The sequence below is a fragment of the Glycine max genome, chromosome 4, assembly GCF_000004515.6.
Source record: "Glycine max cultivar Williams 82 chromosome 4, Glycine_max_v4.0, whole genome shotgun sequence".
Taxonomy (NCBI): Eukaryota; Viridiplantae; Streptophyta; class Magnoliopsida; order Fabales; family Fabaceae; genus Glycine; species Glycine max.
In genome coordinates, this window is record NC_016091.4 from 9,525,213 (window position 1) to 9,535,110 (window position 9,898).

Sequence of the window (9,898 nt, forward strand, 5' to 3'; positions counted from 1 at the left end):
TGATTCAACCCCAAACCAAAAGAAGAGACTATCAAAGAGAGTATAAGTCACATGTTTAGATCCACCTCGGAGCATAACCTAGTATTAGAATTTGAATTAAATTTGTGAAAAAATATGCACTCATAAGTAGTTTAGGCCAATATTGAAATGAAGTAGAATTATCAAACCCAAATATTAAAACAGTTTGATAGCAGAATGGTTGGGAGGTCAAATTGCTAGTTGCTAGTGGTCCTCCATGTTTTAATCTATACCACATTAATCTATATTTCGAATTTTGATTTTAAGCAATGGTTGGGAGGTCAAAGATGAATGGAGGCGTCGACGGTTGATTATGATGGATGTGGTTAAAAGAAAAAGAAGATGAATACAAAGAGGAAATTACCTTCTTCGGTGCCATGATTTGAGAATTATGAACATTTTTGTTGTAGAGTTTTCTCGATCTGATTTTTTCTCTAAATGAGTTTGGGACTTTTGGTTGATTTGGGGTGTGATGATCCTTCTCATCGTTCTTGGAGTTTTCAAGAAAAAGACACAAGAAGCAATAGATCGAGGGCACAAGAAGCACAATGGACAGAGGTTAGAAGCAATAAAGGACGGAGAAGTGGAATTGCAAGCACGAGAAATAAAAATTTAATTTATTATTTAACTTAAAATTAAAGACGCTCAACAGAAAAAACATCTTAGTAATTACAAAAGCAAAGACGATTTTCTAAAAATCAACGTAAACACCTTTTATCAAAGACGGTTTTTATATAACCGTCTTAAACAAGTTGGATTTAATTTCAAAAATGTCACTGCTTATTTTTCTACATCAATTTTTAAAAAACCGACTTAGATTTAACGATGTTAAAACATCTTTTTTTAGTAGTGCTTCAATGTCGAATTTTTACAAGTATCACACCCCTTTATTGTTCAACCACAAACTAGAAGAAGAGACTATCAAAGAGAGTATAAGTCACATGTTTAGATCCACCTCAAAGCACAACCTAGTATTAGAATTTAAATTAAATTTGTGAAGAAATATGAACTCATAAGTAGTTTAGGCCAATATCCATATGGAGTAGAATTATCAAACCCAAATATTAAAACAGTTTGATAGCAGAATGGTGACAAAAAAAATTTGCTAGTTGCTAGTGGTCCTCCATGTTTTAATCCGTTCCAAATTAATCAATATTTCGAATTTTGATTTTAATAATATATTGCTTAATTATCAGTTTGGTAATGCACGAGTCGTATTCATTTCGATTGCGTTATAGCAAAGAGATTCGGTAAAGATGGGTTTAATTTAATACGGAAATAGATGGATAAAAACAAAGTAGTTGTTAGTTTTCAACAATTCTCAGTTTGTAGTTGTATTTGATTGATTGGCCTAAATAGAGGTTAGAAGATATATATACAACAATAACAATGTACTCGTAATGTAATTATATATATACATTATGAGTTCATTGTTGTTGTTTTTTTATATCACTAGCCAGTACATTGTTATTATAAGACAATAAATAGACATAAATTAATTCAAATCAACAATGATTTAAATTAGATGAAATCCAAATAAAAAGGGCATTATCATGGCTTTTGGTTTGTGCCGTGTAAGAGTCTGGGACAAGGGATATAATAATGTATATGTCGGCAGGAGGATAAAGACAAGACAACGCCCACCATATAAATTTAGGACAGAAAGAAACAAAATAATAAAAAATAAACGCCCACCGTGGGGCTCGAACCCACGACCACAAGGTTAAGAGCCTTGCGCTCTACCAACTGAGCTAGACGGGCAACCTGAAATTATTTAGAAGCTTACTTTATCTATAGAAACTGGATACTTTGACATGCATCCCACGACAGCAATTTCACGCACACTCTAGAAGGAAAATAAGTCGATCTTTCTAACTTGCAACATAAAAGGATTAGCCAAAAGGAGGTTATCCCCATTTTACCATGTCTAATATCAAGTTGTTTCAATTAAAATAAAAATTTTAAATTAATTTTTTTAATTATTTAGCAATTTTAAATTGAGTTCTTAATTAAATTATTTTTTTAATTGAGTTCTTGAACTTATAATTGTTTCTTTAATTGAATCCATGCCATTAACAATAAGGATCTAATTAAAAAATAAATATCAGTTTATGTCCCAATTAAAAAAAATTATTGTTCAGGGCCTAATAAAAAAAATGTCAACCTCTGCATGTTAGCATTATGATATTTGCAAGCTAGTATTCTCCTCTTTTGTAGGTTAATATTATCAAGTTTAGAAGTTGCAAATATAAGAATGCGTGCCTGCAAAGGTTGGAAGCTCCACCATCAGCATATTAAAAATGAAATGAGAGTGGGATAATCCACTTTATATATATGGAATGAAAATTATAACCAATCTGCCCTATTTATAATGGTCGTGGCTTGGTTCACTAAAACATTAAAAAAGGGAAAAACTAAACAAAACTATAATCTTGTGTTTGGATAAGAAGTTTCAAAATTTTAAGGAATTTGAAATGTCTAGCTAGAATTTAAATTGTTTTTATTTTTCAAATGTTTTGTTTGAATAAATCAATTCAAATTTTTTTTATTTTAAATTCTTTGTTTGGATAGGGTAATTCAATTTCTTTCATATGTAAAATTTTAATTTTATATTTTAAATAAATGAATTTTAATATTAAACTTTATAGAAAAAAAATACAATCTAATTTTAAAATATTAATTAAAAATATTTTCAATTTTTAATAATTTATAAATATAAAATATTGATAATTTTAACTAGGGTTGTTTTGTCTGACCACAACTAATGATGTTTTCAAACCGACATTAATCAAGACTATTTTTCGGTCGACATCAAATAGCGTTTTTTTGTCAAAGTATGTCAGAAATATTTTTCAGCTGACGTCAGCCGGGGCTATTTTTTGGCTAATGTTGGTTGAGTCTATTTTTTAGCCGATGTTGATTAGATTTTTTTTACCAACGTCGGGTAAGGTTTGTTTGGCCGACACCGGCTAGGATCTTTTCAAACGACATTGACAAAGGCTATTTTTAGCCAACGTTGGCCTAAAAAATCCTAACAGGCGTTGACAAAAATATCTACCCAATATTGGCTAAAAAATAGCTTGGTCGATGCTGACCAATAGAACCACTACTAAAAAAGAACCTTTTTACGACGCACATTCTAAGACGGTTATTCATAACCAATTTAGAATGTGGTACGGTGGTATTTTTGTAATTAGGAGCAATGTTTTTTGTTTTTACATCGCGAATTCTAAGACGGTCGTACATAACCGTCTTAGAATGGTAGTCCGTGACATTTTTGTAATTATGGGAAACTTAAACAAAGACGGGTTTGTTGAAGGACCATCTTCGTTTAAGTAACCCTAATTAACTCAGGTGGCTCGCGCGCTGTGGCCTTCTGCACTCAAACATACTGCGTTGAGCTACATCGAGCTGCTGCACTCAAACATATTGTGGGGAGAAGACTACTTAGGCGCGTCGTTCCTATGAGTCCAATTGTGTTCTCCAGCCACCGTCAGCCTGGTAAGTGAGCATCTGCATGCATTTTACTCCAACAATGTCGTTGTTGTGTTTGTTATTAGCCATTGAATTTGTTGGATGATAGATACAGTTTTTTTTTTCAGTGAAAGGTATCCGGTGTCGTTTCTATCAAATGTTGGTCGAGTTTGTGCCATTTTGGGGTGATTCTCCCGTGGAGATTTTCGAGGCCGTGCTTCGAGCCAATTTGAGGTTTCCAACTCGTGTTTTCTGCTCCGTCTCACCTGCGGCCAAGGATCTTCTTCGTAGGATGTTGTGTAAAGAGCTTTCTAGAAGGTTCTCAGTAGAACAAGTCCTAAGTATGTCACATTCGAATCTTTTGCCAAAACTAATTATTATTAACATTTATTGATAAAAGAAAGAAGTAATAAAGAGAGGCCAAAAGGGAATTATAAGAATTGTTAGTTTAGGGTTTTACTTTAATTTTTTTTTATTTGTTACAGGCATGGTTTAGCGTTGCTGAACAGAGTGAGTGATCTTATGTGCGTGGAGGTGATTGATTTCTCTATGTATACTACTGCACCCTACTATGCCTTTTGGGGATAGAGATGAGTTATATATTCTTTGACGAAGGATGAAAAAAGCCCCTCTTTTTTTCCCTTGGCTTGAGGATTCAGCAGAGTATAGGAGTGTGTAAAGAAATGGTACTTGGAGATTGGGTTGTTCTTTTCTTTGTTTCTTTTTAATGTGTGTTTTGTTTATAAATAACTTGCCCTTTGGCAACTCTGGTGAGAAGAGAATGTTTTATGTATAAGTATTAGTATATAAAATGTTGATAAGTGTGACTGTGTTGTTAGATTGAATGAGTGAGAAGAACTTGTGATTTTCTTTTTTGCAGGTGGCAGTTGCACCTGGAGGTCGCTGGAGCAGGTTCAAGACTTACTCGATGATCCAGAGGACGTTGGAGATTTGGGGATTTGTTATAACATTTATCTTCAAGTCTTGGTGGAATAATCACAAGTTCTCATATAAAGGTTTGTTGTTTTGCTTGGCATGGTGTAAATGAGGTGTTCATGAATCTGTTGAAGTGACCCTTAGAATACTTATTATGGGACTTGGGAGGCATTTGGGCTCCATTATATGTTTATTTTATGGATTTGATAAACAAATGCAAAATGTATTCAATGTTTTTTCTATCAGTAGTGGATGTTGGAATCAATAATGCTAATACTCACACAATTAAGCATTTTTTCCTACATGTTAAAATACTAATATTATATTTTAATGGGCGAGCATTTGAGTAATTGCAATCATATAGCATCAACAAGTAATTTTAACATATGGTAGAGAAGTTTACTTTTAGCTGTGTGGGAAATGGAAACTAAGATCAATCATTTAAATAAGGAGTATGTCAACCCTGTGTATTTTACTATTTTCTTATTCACCCTTTGGTTCTGAAATCATGGAATACTAGCTTTTTTTGGTATTTTTATGTATTTAAAGTTCCTGTTTGCCACTTGTTACTTATATGTTATAGTCACAATTTAATAATTTAGATGTTTTTCTTTAGCTTTAGAATCCTGCAGGGTCACTATATGCCTTTAGAGTTTGGATCTAATTTGTTGCTTATCATGCATATGAACTTGAAGTATAAAAGTTTATAAAGTATGGCAGGTTGGTTATGCTAGCCGGAGTTGATTCTTGCTATGCTATTTATGCCCAAGTGCATGCTTGACCTCAAAAGTTAATCTTATTGTTATGAATTTATCATATTTATCAATTTTGCCTGTTTGGAAATCATTTCCTGACAACAACAAATAAACCTATTAACACAAAATTTTTGAAGTGCTTTTTAATTTTTATTGAATTTTTAGGAATTTCAACAATGTGACTATTTGTTTTTTATTGACTCAAAGATATTATTTATAGGAGGAATGACAGAGGAAAAGAAAACCTCAAGGCGAAATGCCCTTGCCATGTGGCTGAAGGAGAGCATTATGAGATTAGGTCCTACATTTATCAAAGTTGGTCAGCAATTCTCCACAAGAGTGGACATTCTTCCACAATAATATGTTGACCAGTTGTCTGAACTTCAGGTTGAATTGGAGTTTTGGGTTGAACTTATAAGATTCTTTCCTTGTGTTGTGCTTATGTTATATTTCCTTTTTTTATCTACTTTTTTGTTTATGGTATTTATAATTTCATTTGGAGTTTAGAAAGTTGATGACAATAATTTTGAGATCACAAACACACACACACATTCACAAAAGAAAAAGGTTAAATTGAGAAGTTTAAAACATATTAAGGTTTCATTTCTTCAAAGCCTAAGTTAGCTTATTTTTTGGGTTCAGGATCAACTTCCTCCATTTCCCTCAGAGACTGCTATAGCTATTTTCGAAGAAGAACTTGGAAGTCTTTTAGCTGGTGTGTTTGATCATTTTGAGTATGAACCAATAGCTGCTACAAGTCTTGGTAATTAATGTTTTACTGTATGCATATTTATAACAGTAAATGTTCAATCAGAGAAGGGAACCCAATTAAATGTACTTTGGCTTTAGGTTTAATATTTTACCACATGGTTTCTTTCATGCTAACCCTGTGCGTTCTTGTTCTTAGAATTGCTTAGTGGTTTTTGAGTTGTCTCATCTTACGTATGTTTGAGTTTTCTCTATATTTCACTTCTAATCCAAACAGAGCATTAGTGTTTCTAGCATGATATTCCATTCTTGATTTTAAATTACTTACCAAATGAAGCTTGTGTACTGATGTAGGTCCTTCGATCAATGATTCAAATGGGTGTTCTTGTCCCAACTGGAGATATGACTGCGGTTAAACGAATAGCACAATTCTTCCTCAACATGTACTTTATTAAACCCATTTAGTGGGAATGCATAAAAAATCAAAACACCTACATAGATTTAACAGTAGTATTTCTATAAATCAATATCATTAGCAGTAGCTTGTTAATTATTGATTGCAATACCTGTAGAGGCTGCTTAAAACTATTTAAAGAAGTGTTATGAATAGGAAATTCTAAGCCTTTTATCTTGGAAAAGGAAAATTGGTTGATTGACTGGGATTTGTGCTTTTGAGTACATGGTTGTCCTGATTAGTTATGTCAAGAATATAGTGATATTAGGGTCATGGTTGTTAAACTCTCGGTTTAAATCATAAAATTTTTCGATTTTACGATTCTACTAAGGGTTGGCGAGTTAAATCGGAAGTAGAACTGAAACCGAAGTAGACTCGTCCGATTTTGCATAGACTCAAACGAGTTTGGGTAGACTCGCGAGTCTGCTCTGAGTCCACGAGTTTATGAAAACTCGAAACGGCGTCGTACAACAACCCCCAAAATTGATTCTCGCGACTCTCTCTACTCACTCACTCTACCTTGTTCAAGCTACTACCCCCCCCCCCCCCCCCAAAGTGACTCTCGCTGAGCTACTCGCGTCGTGGTGGTTGTCATCATCGCTATCGTGCTGGAGTGTTGGACTGTTGAGCTAATCGCATCGTGGTGGTCCTCGTCATTGTTTGAAACTTGAAAGCCCTCACTCGTCGAAAGCCCTCATTTCCTGACCTAGCTCCAAGCTTTGCTCCACGACGCTAAGGTGTTTTCTTTCTCAAAGTTTCTTTGTTAATTCATCTCTGTTAATTGAAAGTTTTAAATGATGCTTATTAAGGGAGTATCTGTTAATGGAAATTCTGGCAAGGCTATTGTTAGCTTTATTGTAGTGTTAAGTTTTGGATTTTGTTGCTAAATTAAGGGAGTATCTGTTAATTGAAAGTTTGAAACGATGCTTAGTGTTGAATTCTGACAACGCTAAGGTGGTCCTCCGAACATGGACAAATTATCTATTAATTGAAATTTTGGCTTCATCAAGGGTGGGTAGTGGGTTTTGTTGCTTCCTTTTGGGTAGTGGGTTCTGTTGCTGCCCTTTTGAGTAAACTCTTACGAGTTTACGATTCGATTCTACGAGTTGAGTTTATGGAACCTTCACGATTCTACGTAGAATCGCGAGTTTAACAACCATGATTAGGGTTATCTCAAGTAGTAAGGATCAAACTGCATTAACTCAAAGAGTAAAAGGTCTCAACTTTTTTTCCTACCAAAAGAAAAGAGAATAATGATATTTATTTGAAAATTGTTACTGAAAATTTTTTACTACTTGTTGATATTTTACATTTATATCTACTTCCCTTTATTTTATGGTTTAGAGATACATATCTGTACTGATTAGTTGTGTTAGCAACCTACTGCAATCTCTGACCTTGAGCTCTTCAACTTTAATTTTTTATAGTTTTGAAGAGCGTTTGGCTGCACAAAGGAGAGAGAGAGAGAGAGAGATGGCAACAGCTGAACTTGGATTCAAACAACCATTAAGTAAAGAGGAAAAAGTAATGAAGAAGAAAGAATGTCTGGTTTTATATTATCTCTTACTTTTTATATAAGAAAAAAAATATCATACTTTTTTGTTCTTATCATATAAGAAATATATACTTAATTTTAGATGTATTATTGCATATTACTAATAAAAAAAGATATATTATGTATTACATATTAAATTTATCACGTGACATTGACATATGTCTACATAGAAAAACTTATTTTTTTTAAAAATAATATTATTGGGTTATCTTTTATTTTTTATTATAAGATATATATTGATGTATTTTTTTTATCTTATCTTAATTATATCAAAATAAAATATTTTAACATATAATAATTACTAAATTCTTTTATATCATTTATCGTAGAATTTATTGATGAGGCATGCAAGTAAATTTATTTAACCTTTTTTCATAAAATGAATAATCTTGTTCAAGACATGAATACTAAATATAGGTATGTTGGTTGAAGTTTTGAAAAGTGGAATGGGTACTAGTGCTTCAGGATCCCAATATCGACTTTCCCTTTATGCAAAATGTGATTATGGGAATATTGGCAGATCCTGGGAGTTAATGTATATGCTCAGAAGGTTTTATGTGAAGCCACCAGTTTTTCTCTTTTGCTTACAACACTTCATGGGTTCCAAAGTGATGGTGGGGGACTAATCTCCAATTTTCATTCATTGTTTACAATAAGGTGTTTTCGTACCTCATGCATGTTGTAACTGTTGGAGTATCTGACAATGCTATTAACTGTTGTTGTAGGGACATCATTCTTGCTAAACATGATATGGTCAAGGCTAAGTAGGAGAACTGATCGTTTGCCATCCCTTAAGGCTAAGTAGCATTGGACTACTTGAAATTTTATGAAATAGAAAGGTAAGCCAAAATTTATTCATTGCAAGCTTCATTTATACTTTTTGTGCTTTGAAGTGGCAATCTTGTGCCATAATGTTTGGTTATGTTGTTCTTAGTATTGTTTGGGGCAGAAGGGTACGAGGTGTGGGGGGGGAGGGGCAATATCAATGTTATTAAACTTGGACTAGTCATCAACTTAGTTGAGGGTGTTAGGTTACCATTTCAAATATTGAGTAAATTGGGTAAATTGTGTGTTGTTAAAATATCGTTTATATTGCATTTTCGTGTTAAGAATTAGAAGTAAAATCATATTGTAAGTGCTATTGGGCTGTATAGATTACATACATGCCATGAAGCTTACAAATTGTACAATAGTCCTATAATTGTTAAATTATTTATGTAACTAAATGATTTTATAATTGTTGAAATTGATGATTATACTACTTTTGCTTTCTTTCCATCAATATATTGTGTTTTGCTTAAAGCTACCAGAGATCACAAAAAAAAAAAAAAAGAACGCCAAAAAAAAGTTAATAACAGGAAAAAAAAGATACTACGACAGTTCTTAAATAACTGTCTTAGAAAGTTAGACATTCTATGATGGTTATTCAAGAACCGTCTTAGATTTCGCATGATGATGATAACATATTAAGACGGTTATCCAATAACCTTCTTAGTATCTATTACATTTTAAGACGGTTATTCAATGAATCGTCTTAGATTTCGCATGTTGTTGAAGACTTATTAAGACAGTTGTCATAAAAACCATCTTAGTATCTATTACATTTTAAGACGATTATTGAATAACCGTCTTAGAAAGTCAATCATACTAAGACAAGTTACTTTCGAAAAGGAAAGATTCTGATTCCAAATCTCTATTTTTTAAGACGGTTGCAAAATCGTCATTATAAATTATGTGCAATATTACGACACCGCTTTTTAAGACGGTTCAAAATCGTCGTAGAATGCCATATAGAATAGACTTAGAATCTTGTATTTGTAGTAGTGAACCTACCTGATGTCGGCTGAAAAATATCATTGGTCAACTTTGGCTGAAAAATCCCTAGTCAAATGTGACTAAAAAATATAGCCCTGACCAATGTTGGACAAAAAATCCTATCCAACATTGACTATAAAATAACATTGGCTGATGTTGGTTAAAAAATAGCTCTGACCAATG

At 32.9% G+C, this 9,898-nt stretch overlaps 1 non-coding gene across 1 annotated transcript; it reads right to left on the minus strand.

Moving 5' to 3' along the window:
* Positions 1 to 1,706: 1,706 nt before the first annotated feature.
* TRNAK-CUU (transfer RNA lysine (anticodon CUU)) lies at positions 1,707 to 1,779 on the minus strand. Its single transcript has one exon. It is a non-coding gene; the product is annotated as a tRNA-Lys (tRNA).
* Between the last annotated feature and the right edge of the window lie 8,119 nt (positions 1,780 to 9,898).